Below are 14851 nucleotides of genomic sequence, written 5' to 3'. Positions count from 1 at the left end.
CAGCAGTCTGATTGTCAGACCTGAAGTTGCAGTTTTCAGCATAACCCACACATCATTGGATTTTGTTTTTTTTTACCAAATATACATTTGTTACTATTTATTTGACAAGTGCTCATCTATTGTTAATTCTTTGATAATGCACTAATGACCAATTATAACCACATATTGTTTACACAGAGCTCAATATTGAAATAGCTGGTAAATTATTTTCTATAAATTTCAGTTCTACACACGAGCTGAGAAAAGAGGGTTCTTTGGAACAAAGCCTCAATTGACAACTCCTTGGGGTTTTCTCTCAAATTAGTTTCTGCACCCATTAACTGGTAATTATTGTTCCTCACAGAGATTTATTGTGTGTTTTGTTGAATTATTATGTAAAATTGTAGCTGTGACTCAGGATAACCATTCTCCATGGTGACAGACTTTGCTGAGTGATGCAGATTAAGTTGCACTGTCTTGACAAATCCTTTTTCATGAGGAGTGTGTGTTGTCAAACAACCTCCTAGCCAAGTGCTTTGGTATTGGTTTGCTCATAGTCTATAGTGAAGCCTGCTTGGTTATTGCTTAAGGTCAATCCTGTAGGGCAATAGGAATTCAGTCAACTCAGCTGAGTGTGCTTATGCAGGACAGAGAATGTGTGGAGAGGTTCTGAACTGACTAAGGTTTGGATGAGGTGCAAAATTCTGGAAATCTGACTCATGTACAGAAGGAACCACAGGTGATTTAGTTCCTTGTGCCTGGTGTGCCGTGCAACCAGGTCATGTTATGACAGATTTTCACCTCAGCTTCATTATGTCAATTTTTGTGCCAAATCCCTCGACACTCATTACCTAAAAGGTATGTATTCATTCCTATTCATTCATGGGATGTGGGGATCATTGGCTCTGCCAGCATTTTTTGTCCATCACTAGTTTCCCTTGAGAAGGTGGTAGTGAGTTGCCTTCCTGAACCGCTGCAGTCCACCTGCTCTGGGATGACCTACAATGCTGTTAGGGAGAGGGAATTCTGAGATTGTGATCCAGTGGCAGTGAAGGAATGGTGACATATTTCCAAGTCAGGATGGTGAGTGGCTTGGAGTGGAACTTCAAAGTGGTGGTGTTCCCGCGTATCTGCTGCCCTTGTCCTTCTAGATGGAAGTAATCGTGGGTTTGGAAGATACTTTCTAAGGATCTTTGGTAAATTTCTGCAGTGCATCTTGTAGATAGTCACAGTGTTGCTACTGAGCATTGGTGCTGGAGGAAGGGGATGTTTGTGGATGTGGTACCAATCAAGCCAACCGCTTTGTCCTGGATAGTGTCAAGCTCTCTGAGTGTTGTTGGAGCTGTACCCATCCAGGCAAGTGGGGAGTATTCCATCACACTGTTGACTTATAGATGATGGGCAGGCTTTGGGGAGTCAGGAGGTGAGATATGGTTGCAGGATTCCTAGCCTCTGACCTGTCTCTTGTAGCCACTGTGTTTATGTAGTGAGTCCAGTTGAGTTTCTAGTCAATGTTATCTTCCATGATGTTGATAGTGAGATATTGACTTATGGCAACGTCATCGAAATTCTAGGGCAATGGTCAGATTGTCTCTTTTTGGAGCTGGCCATTTCCTGGCACTTGTGTGGCATATTTGTTACTTCCCACTTGCCAGACCAAGCCTGGATTTTGCTAAGGCCTTTCTACATTGGGACTTGCAATGCTTTCATATCAAAGGAGTCACAAATGGTACAGAATGTGGCACTGTCTTCAGCAGGCATCCTCCATTTAATCTTATGATGTAAGAAAGATCATTGATGAGGGAGCTGAGTATGACTGGGCAAAAGATACAACATAAGGACATCCTGCAGAGATGGCTTGGAGCAGAGATGACCGGCCTCCAACAACCATAGCCACCTTTCTTTGTGTCAGCTATGACTAACAAGTAGAAATTTTTTTGTTTGCACTGATTCACAATGACTCCAGTTTTGTTAAAGCTCTTTGATGTCACATTCAGATAATGGCAGCCTTTATGATAAAGTCAGTCACTTTCACATTACCTCTGGAATTTGGCTCATTTGGCTTGGTTTGAACCAAGGCTGTAATGAGGTCAGGAGGTAAACTGGGCATCGCTGAGCAGGTTATTGCTGAGCAGGTGCTGTTTGATAGCACTGTTGATGACACCTTCCATCATTTAACTAATGATCGAGGGTAGCTGAATGGGATAGTAATTGGCTGGCCTGGATTTAGAACATAGAACACAGAACATACAGTAGTACAGCATAGTACAGGCCCTTCGGCCCTTGATGTGGTGCTGACCTTTTATCCTACTCTAATTTCAAACTAACCTACATACCCTTCATTGTACTATCATCCATGTGCCTACCCAAGAGTCGCTTAAATGTCCCTAATGCATCTGACTCTACTATCACCACTGGCAGTACATTCCATGCAACCATCATTATCTGTGTAACGAACCTACCTTTGACATCTCCCCTAAACCTTCCTCCAATCACTTTAAAACTATGCCCCCTTCTGGCCTGGGGAAAAGTCTCTTATTATTCACTGTATCTATGCCTCTCATCATCTTGTACACTTCTATCAAGTCACCTTGCAGCCTTCTTCACTCCACTGAGAAAAGCTCTAGCTCCCTCAATGTTTCTTCATGAGACATGCCCTCCTGTCCAGGCAACGTCCTGGTAAATCTCCTCTGCACCTTCTCTAAAGCTTCCACAGCCTTCCTGTAATGAGGCAACCAGAACTGAACACAATATTCCAAGTGTGGTCTAACCAGTACTTTATGGAGCTGCAGCATAACCTCACAGCTCTTAAACTCAATCCTCACTGCTAATGAAAGCCAACGCATCATATGCCTTCTTAACAACCCTATCAAACCTGGGTAGCAACTTTGAGGGTCTTTATACATGGACTCCAAGATCCCTCTGTTCCTCCTCACTGCCAAGAATCCTGCCATTAATCCTGTATTCTGCATTCAAATTCAAACTTGCAAACTGAATCACTTCACACTTTTCCAGGTTGAACTCCATCTGTCACTTCTCAGCCTAGTTCTGCATCCTGTCAATATCCTACTGCAACCTAACACAGCCCTTCACATAATCCACCACTCTACCAACCTTTGTGTCACCAGCAAACTTAATAATCCACCCTTCCTCTTACTCATCCAAGTCATTTGTCCTGCCTTTCGTATACAAGACGTATCTAGATAATTTTCCTCATTGTTAGATAGATACCAGTGTTGTAGCTGCACTGGTCCGCCTTGGCTTGGGCTGCAGCAAGTTCTGGAGTTGAAGTCCTTCAGAACTATTTTCGGAATGTTGTCAGGGCCTGCAGCCTTTGCAGAATCACTCCCTTCAGCCATTTCCCGATATCGCATAGAGTGAATGGAACTGGCTGAAGACTAACGTCCATGATACTAAGGACCTCATAGATTCATAGAGATCTACAGAAAAAAGAAAATACTCCTTGGCCCATCGAGTCTGTGCTGGTCACTATTCCAATCCTATTTTCCAGCACTTGACCCTTGGCCTTGTATGCCTTAGCATTACAAGTTCACATCTAAATACTTCTTAAATGTTTCTGCCTCTATTACCTTTATAGGTAATGAGTTCCAGATTTCCACCAGCCTATGGGTGAAAGACAATACTTCCCCTTTAAGCCTCCTGCCCGTTACTCCATATATACGTCATTTCTACATCTTTCATTCCTTCATCGTCAAGAAGGCCAAGATGGATCATGCATTCAGCATTTCTGGATGAAGATTGTTGTGAATACTTCAGCCTTATCTTTTGCGTTGATGTGCTGAGCTTCCCCCATCATTAAGGATGGAGATATTTGTGGGATTTCCTCCTCTGTCCACCACTGTTCATGAGAGGATATGGCAGGACTGCAGAGCGTGGAACTGATCCTCTGGCCGTTATCAGATGCTGCTTTTGCTGTTTGACACACAAGTAGTCCTGCTTTGTACCTTCACCAGGTCAACACCTCATGGTTGGTGCTGCTCCTGGCATGACCTCCTCCACTCTTCATTGAGCCACAACAGAGTGAAGCCTTTAAAAAAGGAAAGTTAATAAATATGTAACAGACCTACAGGGAAGAGCAGGGAATGTATTGATTGGGACAGCTCATCTTAGGATTTGGTATAGATATGATGGAAGAAGTGGCCTCCCTTTGTGCAATTCTATACAAGTAGAAAATAGGTATTCTTACTGATAAGTGAACTCACAAGACACTACAGCACTGCTCAAAATATTTAGAGAAGTGAACCGCATGCATCTAACCCAATTGTTTTAAATTTATTAAAGTGGAAACCGCTAAACTTTTATCATTCTGTAAACTTGGCTTCCATGATCTGTAATGAGATGGTGTCCCAGAATGATAGTAATGTCATCTATTGAGGGTATATCAACTGTAAACCACTTGATTTGTTTTTGTGTGAAACACAGTAATAAAGAGATGGTAATGTTGCAGTTTTTTTTATTCTCTCATACAATGAGGGCTTCAGTGACAAGGCTGGTATTTGTAACCCATCTATAATCGCACTTGGCAAAGTGATGGTGAGCTTCCTTTTTGAACCACTGAAGTGCACTTAGTGTTGACACACCCACAGTGCCGTCAGGAGGGGACTTATAGGATTTTGACCCAGCAACCCTAAAGAGACTATTTGAAAGTAAGGATGGGTTGATGAGTTGTAAAACTCACATGAACATAAGTGCATGAGTGCATCTGCTCAGCAGTGTCCCCCCCACCCCTCCCCCACCACCACCCCTACAGTACTGCACATTGCAGTCATTCTCGTCGGCAAGGAGTACCATCTTCTCAAACTGCCTCCATGACTTCGATGAGGAACACTGAATCACTGACGAATCCTCATGAGTCTGGGCTATGCATAAATCTCTCCTTGCACTTTGATCCTCAGTAAATCCCAAGATTAGAAAATATTCACATCATGAGACTGTTTTATTGGGGCACCATTCCCCAAAACTGGGGCAGTGATGTTGAGTTGCAGCTTAGAAGATGCTGGCTGTGCCATTCAAAGATAGCGACATACTGTTTTAAAATATGTTACCTCTCAAATGGTGATTATTACCATTGGGAGCAATCTCTCCAGTACTCAGGGGAGGGAACTGCCATCCTTTGCTGATCTAGTTTACATGAGAATTTAGACCCACAGCAATGGGGTTGACTCTTAACTGCCCTCTGGGAAATAAATCCTCCTGGGAAATACATCGAGTGTGACACCCTCACCCCATGAATGAATAAAACAAATTTGGACAGATGATAGTGTAACATCTGGGAACAGTGAAGAGGTCACTGAAAAGCACTCACCTCCAGAATCTTAAGAAATGAAAAGGTACCAAGTCCCATTACAAACAAGCACAATCCTAAATTCCTGCATTGCTTACTCATTCCTTGAAAGTTGCTTCAGGAATATTTAGGACTCAGGCCTTCTCTTAACATTTGCAATAACCTTCAGCCTGAAGTGCGGAGTGAATGATTGGTCTCGGTCACTTCCTGAGCTTCCCAGTGTTGCAAATGCCAGAGTGAATTGATTTGATTTGCTCCACTTCAGAAATAGCTGAATACACTGGATACTGCAAAGGCTGTGGGTCTTGACAATACTTCAGCAACAATACTGAAAACTCATACTCCAAAAGTAGCCACATCCCCAGCGAATGTGCGACAACTCAAAGGATCTACCTGACAATGTGGAACATTTCTCCATGAAGAAAACAAAACAATTTCAATTCGGCTGATTACCACTCCCATCAGTCTCCTTTCACAGACTGTTGGGAGGGCATGTCAATAGTGCTATCAAGTAGCGCTTGCTCAATAATAATCTCTTTACTGATGCTGTATTTGAGTTCTGCTAGGGCCACACAGCTCCTGACCTGAGCACAGTTTTGGTCCAAACATGGATGAATGAGCTGAGAGTCAGAGGTGAGGTGGGAATGAATGCCCTTGATATCAAAGTTGCATTAAAACCAAGTATGACAGCAAGGAATCAGAGCAAAATTGGAGTCAAGGGGAATCAGGGGAAAATTCTCCACTGGCTGGGGACATATCTGGCACTATCCTACTGTTCTCTCAGCTTGGAATCTGTAAATATTTCTGCTATTTATTTTCAATCTGCAAGTAACTGACAGTAGATAGTCAAATTAGTAGCTATAATCAACCAATGAACTTACGGTTTTTCTGTGATGTCGCTCTTCCTTTTGTGCTGTCCTCTCTGATCCTGGGATTCAGTTGATCCTGTTGAAAAGAAACCTGACAATCTACAGACCAAGAAAGCAAGGAAACAGGACCTCTATCCCTCTGCACTGACTTCCAACACTGCCTCCGCAGTCCCTGAAGTATATACTCACTTGGGCTATATCTTACTGCTGGTGTGATCTCTCATTCTTGGCCATGTGAAGTTTGACTGATTGTGTGCTTTCAACAATCCTCTCTGATATAGGGCCTATCCAAGAGTTATTCCTTAACAGCACAAATGAACCTTGTTGCTTCTTAGACCCTTGATATCAAAGGAACTGGACCGATACTTCATGTACAAACCACCTCAAGGGGCAAACAGCACAATGGATACCCTTGGAATGAGTTGATGTTGTTGGCCATCTGACAGCCAACTCTGCTTCTGGTCCATACCAAACATGGTCAGATGGCAAGTAAAGAAAGACTGGCACCTATGTGGTGCCTTTTGGTGATTTCATGGTATCCCAAATCACATTGTGGTCAATGAAGTACTTTTGAAGTTTTAACATAGGAAAGTCCTAGACATAGCGACATGACAGTGACTAGATCATATGGTTATATGAATGTTGGTTTAGGAATAGTATTAGCCAGGACACTGGAAGATCTCCCCTACTTCGTGAAGTCATCTCCTTGAAGTTTTTACACCCTCTAGGGAGAGCAGAAGGAGCATTGGTGTGATGTATCACTGATGGGGAGGGGTGGGGGGCACTCCCTCTTTTTCTTCTGTCTTCAATGCCCTTTGAATGAAACAAAGCCTCAGAGGGAAGTCATCTAGGAGAAAGTGAGGACTGCAGATGCTGGAGATCAGAGATGAAAATGTGTTGCTGGAAAAGCTTAGCAGGTCAGGCAGCATCCAAGGAGCAGGAGAATTGACGTTTCGGGCATGAGCCTCTTCGGTTCCTGAAGAAGGGCTCATGCCCGAAACATCGATTCTCTTGTTCCTTGGATGCTGCCTGACCTGCTGCGCTTTTCCAGCAACACATTTTCACCTCAGAGGGAAGTGTACAGTCATTGAGCAATGAAGGAATGACTCATGCTTTGTGTGTGTTATCCATAATGCATCTATTGTTGCTTCACAGATACCTTTGAATAGATCGCAGTTCCTTGCCTTTGCTCCATCCAACTGGGTCCAAGGTGTCTCACAATACAGAGGCTTTAATTAACCAGGGCTGAGTGTTAGATCATAGCTGCTAAATGATACTTATTTCTCAAGTTGGGAGTAATTACAGACTATCTCTTGGGTACAGACTGACAGAAAGTGAGGCTGCCTGAATAAAGTGCCCAGAAAACATTCATCCAGGATGAGATGAAAGAAAGTCATTGAGACTCTCTGAGCAGCATCATTTACCTCAGTGGGGACATCGATCATGGTTTGCTTGGAAACTCACTCAGTGTGATAAAGAGAATTCTGTACACTGGATAGCTCGGTGTTGCCATAGTGTAGAATGAGATACGCACCAAAAGTGAGGCCATTCAGGTCATCGTATCAGTCCTGGCTCTTTGGATGAGCTGTGCATTTGGTTGCACTGCTGCTCCTCCTTTGATCATCTCTATCATGTTCCCTTTTGAAAGTTACTCTTGAAGATGTTCGCACTGCACTTTCAAGCAGTGTATTCCAGGACACATGAACTCGCTACACTAAACAATTTATTTCAATACCTGCTTGAAGTTTTGCCAAATAATAAATTGAGATACAGTATTTTGGAGCATGCACTCCATGCACTTCAGCAATAAACACTGCAGAAGAAATGATTTGCATTTCAATGGCATCCTTCTCAGTAACTTGACACTGCAAAGTACTTTTTATAGTTCACAAAATACTTCAGGTTTATAGCCATTCCAACATTGTATAAAACGTCATGGCCATAATGAACAGAAGTGAGCACCCATAAACATCAATGAAATAAGTGACCATGCCATGGTTTCTGGACTTCAGTTGAGGGAAAAATGTCAAAGGAGTAGTGAGTTTACAACATACTATCACAGAATGTGTATCTGAACTGTCACTTTGAAAAGTGTTATAAAGGAGAATAAAAAAGCATCTATCGGGCATTTGTCATGACATTCTGGACATCATAACACTTGGCTGCTAGTGACTCACTTGTCTACAGCAGATACATTAGATTAGGTTACTTACAGTGTGGGAACAGGCCCTTCGGCCCAACAAGTCCACACCGCCCCGCTGAAGCGCAACCCACCCATACCCCTACCTAACACTACGGGCAATTCACCTGACCTGCACATCGTTGGACTGTGGGAGGAAACCCACGCAGACACGGGGAGAATGTGCAAACTCCACACGGTCAGTCGCCTGAAGCGGGAATTGAACCCAGGTCTCTGGCGCTGTGAGGCAGCAGTGCTAACCACTGTGCCACCGTGCCGTACCTCAAGGTCCAGGAGCAGTCCCGCCAATGCTGCCTGCACAAAGTCCTGTGAATCGGCTGGGAAGACAGGCGCACCAACACCAATGTCCTTCACCAGACCAACATCCCCAACATCATAAGACCATAAGACATAGGAGTGGACGTAAGGCCATTCGGCCCATCGAGTCCACTCCGCCATTCAATCATGGCTGTTGGGCACTTCAACTCCACTTATCCGCATTCTCCCCGTAGCCCTTAATTCCCCGAGACAACAAGAATCTATCATCGAGGCACTGACCCCTACTTGATTGGATGCATTAAGCTGGGCATGTCACTTGTACTAAAATAGGTGGTATCATGAACAGTGAGGAAGGTCGTCAGAAATTGCAGTAGGACCTTGATTAGCTGGAGAAGTGGCCTGAGAAATGGCAAGTGGAGTTTAATATGGGTAAGTCTGAGGTCTTGCATTTTGGAAAATCAAATCAAGGTTGGAGTTTCATGGTGAATGGTAGGGCCTTAATAAGTGTAGTGGAACAGAGGGGTCTTGGAATTCAGGGTCACGGTTCCCTGAAAGTGGAGTCACAGGTAGCCAGGGCAGTGAAGAAGGCTTTTGCACACTGGCCTTCATCAGTCAGGGCATTGAGAAGAGAAGTTGGGAAGTTATGTTGTGGTTGTACAAGACATTGGTAAGGTCGCACTTGGAGTATTGCATTCAGTTTTGTTCACCTTACTGTAAGGAAGGATGTCATTACACTGGAAAGAAACTGCAGAAGAAATTTACAAGGATGCTACCAGGATTCAATGGCCTGAGTTATAGGGAGAGGTTGGATGAGCTAGCACTTTTTTCTTTCGAGTGTAGGAGACTGACGGGGATCTCATAGAAGTGTATAAGACTATGAGAGGCATGGATAGGATGAATGCATTCAGTCTCTCTCCCAGGGTTACAGAATTGAGGACCACAGGGTATCAGTTTAAGGTTAAGGGGAAAGAATAAAAGGGAACCTGATGGGCAATGTTTTTACACAGAGGGTGGTGCGCATATGGAATGAGCTGCCAGTGGACATGGTTGTGGTGGGTATATTAACAACTTTTAAAAGGCATTTGGACAAATACATCGTTAGGAAAGGTTTAGAAGGATATGGGCCAAGTGCAGGGAAAAGAGGTTAGCATGGATAGTCATAATGGTCAGCATGGACCAGTTTGGGCCAAAGAGCCTGTCTCTGTGCTGGCAGACTCTATGACTCTATGCTCGACACGAGACCCCACCCCACCCCCCCAAGCAGATGCGCTACTCCCAGCTCCAAAACGACAGGCGAGCCCCAGGTGGGCAGAAGAAGTGCCTCAGGGACACCCTTAAGGCCTCACTGGGTGAAGTGCAGTATTCCCACAGACACCTGGGAATCACTAGCCCAAAGTGGAGGAGGAGCATCTGGGAAGGCTTCAAACACTTTGGGTCTTGCCTTCGGGATAAAGAGGAAGTCAGATGAAAGTAGTGAAAGGTGCTTGGTGTCACACCACCACCAAGCCCAGTCCCCTGCCGTAAACACCTTCTGTCCCAAATGTAACAGAGCCTGGTGTAGCTGCATCAGTCTGTGCAGCAACCTACAGACTCACCCTGCGAGTGCAAGAGAGTTTTCATCATCTGCAAGGGTCCACCAATGATGGTAACCACTGTGGAAATCCATAAATCAAAAGAATCAAATTTACAAAAATGCCGCATCAAGAAAACCAACAGGCAAGAGTATACTTTTTCTAACTTTCACTTTAATAAAAATAATCAAATCAATTTTATTTTAAATTAACAGAAAATTTGCAGTCAATAGGAATTATAAATAAATATAATAGTAACAGATTAGAGCTAGATCCCACAGATTTACCAGGCAGTCTCCCAGTTTCTAATGGTGCCAATTTCACAAAACCCATCAAGATGGAGATCATCTTCAGGAACAATTCCAACTAGTTTTCTTCAAAGCTTTAGCCATCTATTCACAATCAACTGTTGTGCTCATTCAACCTGATTTCAATAAGTTTGACCTTTACAAAAAGGGAATGCTTTTCCCACTACATTTACCAATACATCCATGTCTCAGGTAACCTTAAACTCGTAGACTACAGTGGAGCTTCCATCTTGGTAGTATGTCATGCTTCAAGTGATCTCTGGGGTAGGATGGAGGATAAAGCCTTTAGACCCTTAGATTATACAATGTTTTATAAATATGGCATTGATATTAATTATAGTTGGTCAGAAATGGTCATTCTCATGTCTGTGAACTTGCTTTTCAGTGAAACAGGCCATTGCTCTGTCAATATCTGCGTGTCAATAAAGCCACAACTCTCCTTCAGGACAATAATTAGGTCAGGGTGAGGTTACCACACCCACTTCAGAGAACTGGCCAGTCAATAAAATGTTTTGAGGATGGGTCACTGGACCCGAAATGTAAACTCTGATTTATCTTCACAGAAGCTGTCAGAGCTGCTGAGCTTTTTGAGTCGATTTAGTGGCTAGCCGGATGCCAGTCTCAGCAGTGCCACCAAGAATGGTGGCCACTACTGGGACTGCATCCAGTCCCCCAAGGTGTTTGATGCTGGAGCCAGGTGGACTTCTTGGTGGGACCAAGCATGGGCCCTGCAGTGAGGGGATTTAGGAAGGCAGGAACTGAGCTGTGCGGACCAGAGGGAGAGGTAAATCCAAGTAGGGAGCAGACAGTGGGATAGCTTCTGATGGGCATGTAAAGGAGAGGTACCCCCTGCCACTTTTCAGCCAAACGCTTGAGGAGTGAGACCTGGCAGGTTCGAACATTTCTCTGGCCTTCTTCCCCACTGTAGCAGTGTCTGCATGAGGTCACAAAATCTTAATCTGTTCCTTAAGGCCGTCAGCTGCAAGACTGTTGGCACCACTGCCACCCCATACCAGGCTAACTGTTGGGGTTGAGATGGGTGGGTAGGCAGCAGGAGGGGCACCCATGACATTTCCCAAGTTATTCCATGCCCACCTACCGAGCATACCTGGGGCAGTTCAAATTCACAGATACATAGACCTACATAAATATAAGCATTTACAAATACCTCTATACAGACACCTATTTTATTAACATTCATATGCATATATCTATACACATATAAACATATACCAAGGCCTGTATACAAGTACTCAAATACACACACTCACATACTGTACATATAGATACATAAAGCAGACACATGGAGACATACATAGACACATATAAACATGCACACTCGCACTCACACCTGCTCCCACACATAAACACTAGCTTGAATTAACTTTAAAATTAGAATGAAAATTGATTGCTAACTTCTATTACTCTTTTTGTAGAGTTATCCAATTTATTTCCTCACTTACCATTCTGTCCCCTGTCTATGTTCCACTCCTTATCTGTTTTTAGGTGTTACCTCAGCTGTGTTTTATTCAAATCTCTTCAATGCAAGGATCTTTCTGGCACTTTCTATCTTGATCTCCTCCTGCACTGGAACTGTCTGTCCTTTCACCATGTCCCTCTTCCTGTGGCTCTTTCCAACTTTCAGCTGCAGACATTTTATTTTCTTCAGTGTCACAGTTAATACATGGGTCAGGGTTTGTATCAGCTTCCTTTTACTCATAGTAACTCTTTTACATTTCTGTTCTGCTTCACGTCCTTCTCTCTATCCTCTTGGGCACAGTGTTCGAGTTTCTGTTCTATTCTTATTCAAAGTTCATTCAGAATTCCAACCTTTCTGGGTTTTTTTCACTTACCTCCAGAGATTTATGCTACCTTCTTGCATCTTTCTCCAGTGCACCCTTTACCTTGGAGCTTGTTACAAATCTGATGGAATGCTTCCTTTACGTTCAGGTAACCTTTCCAATCTGACTGAGTTCTTCTGCCTCAAGGTTGGAAGAACAAGCTTCATTCATGTAACACCTCCTGGGGCCTTAGACACACCCAAAAAGGCTCCCTGCAAGCTCTGACAAACGACAATGATATATAATTTGAGCTACAGAGGCTTTGTCTTCCAGAAGGAGGTCATTTGACCCATCAGCTCCTTGCTGGCTTGTGGTGAATACTACAGTCAATCACATTCCCCTGCTCTGTCCTCATAGCCCTGAAAGTTCTGTTCTCTCCCATGCCCATCCATCTTTCGTTACGAAATAATTCATCAGGTGGGATCATACAGTCATACAGCAAGGAAACAGACCAGTCCATGCCAAACATAACCTCAACTGAACTAGCCCCACCTGTCTGCTCCTGGCCCATTTTATTCATTCACAGGATGAGGCCATCACTGACTAGGCCAGCATTTATTGCCCATAGCTCAGTTAAGAGTCAGCCATATTGTTGTAGGCCAGAGGAGGTAAGGATGGCAGTTTCCTTCCCTCAGGGACATTAGTGAACGAGATTGGTTCCCCCACCCCCAACAATCAACAATGGATTAATTAGGCTCCTAAAAACCAGATTTTTATTGAATTCAAATTATATCATCTGCCATGGCAGAGTTTGAACCCAGGTACTAGAACATTACTGGGTCTCTCAATGAATAGTCCAGTGATAATAGCACTAGGCTATCACCTCCTTTCCAAACTTTTCTCTTCATGTACTTTTCTAGGTGCCTATTAACACTGTAACTGTGCCCACTCCATCACTTTCTCTCCTGCATCAGTGAGTTAGGCCTTGGAGAAGGCATTTGCTTGTGCAGTGTGCCCAATCCCAGCTGCCTTCCAACCTCTGATGGAGTTCAGTACCAGGCCCACGTCACTCTTACTGCCCTTGAGATCTTGAAGTTTAGATTAGATTCCCTACAGTGTGGAAACAGGCCCTTTGGTCCACACTGACCCTCCGAAGAGCAACCCACCCAGACCCGTTCCCCTACATTTACCCCTGACAAATGCACCTAACGCTATAGGCAATTTAGCATGGCCAATTCACCTGACTTGCACATCTTTGGACTGTGGGAGGAAACCAGAGCACCCGGAGGAAACACACGCAGACATGGGGAGAATGTGCAAACTCCACACAGACAGTTTCCCGAGGTGGGAATTGAACCCGGGCCAATTAGTGACCACTTCAGGGTCTCATCCCACCAGCTGTGGGCAGGGCTGTCACCATGCCATGTGCTTGGCAGTTGAAATGGACAGGCAGGCATCTTGATGATGGAGGCAGCCTCCCTCAATCAAAGGTATTCAGGGACGGATCAAAGAACTGGACTTCAAGAAATGGAGGAGGTATGGAACCTACCAAGAACCACCCCGTTTCCACTTGCTGCCAATTCACCTGCTCACCTTTCCCTGCCACCTCAGTCTGCAGAAGTCACACACATATCACTCACTTATTTCTGGGACAATCCACGTTCCTGGCACACCGGTGCTTGACCTTCTGGCAGCAGACACAGCCTGCTGCTGGAGCCGTTGGGCACTAGGCCCTCAATGGGTGAGATTTCTGCTACCCCTGGGTCCTGATTCCAGACAAAGGTTTGCTGGTGGCTTCACCACTGCCTGATTGCTGACCAGGATCTCCAGCCATCAGAGAAGACCACCAATGCCTTAACAAGCTTCAGCCCATCATCACTGCTTCTCCATGACAGCAGAATGATAAATATTTGTCAGCGCCCGCACCATGCCCATTCTAATCCACCAATGGGAGTCACTCCCTGCCTTCAATGCACTCCTGTCCTCCTCTGTCCTCTCACTGCCACTCTTCTCTGAGTTCTCATGCAAAAGTAAATCAGCAGGAAAATTTGAGAGGGAATGAGCTAAGAGAAGAGATGCCCAGACCATAATGCTCCAGGCATGTCTAATGGGTTCCTTCCTTAAACATGGATGGTTCATGTAGCTCTCATATCGTGGCTCCAAATTCTCCATTCTGGACACTATCAATGGTGCTCCGGCTTCCTCCCATAGTCCAATGATGTGCAGGTTAGGTTGATTGGCCATGCTAACTTGTCCATAGTATCCAGGAATGTACAGGCTAGGTAGATTAGCCATGGAAAATGCAAGGTTACAGGGTTAGGGTAGGGGTGAGTGGGATGGTCTTTGGAGAGTCAGTGTGGAGTTGTTTCCACAGTGCCTGTTAGGATTCTATGGAAATGCTGCTCTGTATATTTAGATTAGATTCACTATAGTGTGGAAGTAAGCCCTTCGGTCCAACAAGTCCACACAGACCCTCTGAAGAGTAACCCATCCCCTCTGACTAATGCACCTAACACTATGGACAATTTAGCATTACCAAATGACATGACCTGCACATCTTTGGAACGTGGGAGGAAACCA

This window comes from Chiloscyllium punctatum, chromosome 16, assembly GCF_047496795.1.
Source record: "Chiloscyllium punctatum isolate Juve2018m chromosome 16, sChiPun1.3, whole genome shotgun sequence".
Lineage (NCBI taxonomy): Eukaryota > Metazoa > Chordata > Chondrichthyes > Orectolobiformes > Hemiscylliidae > Chiloscyllium > Chiloscyllium punctatum.
This window is presented reverse-complemented; position numbering follows the sequence as displayed.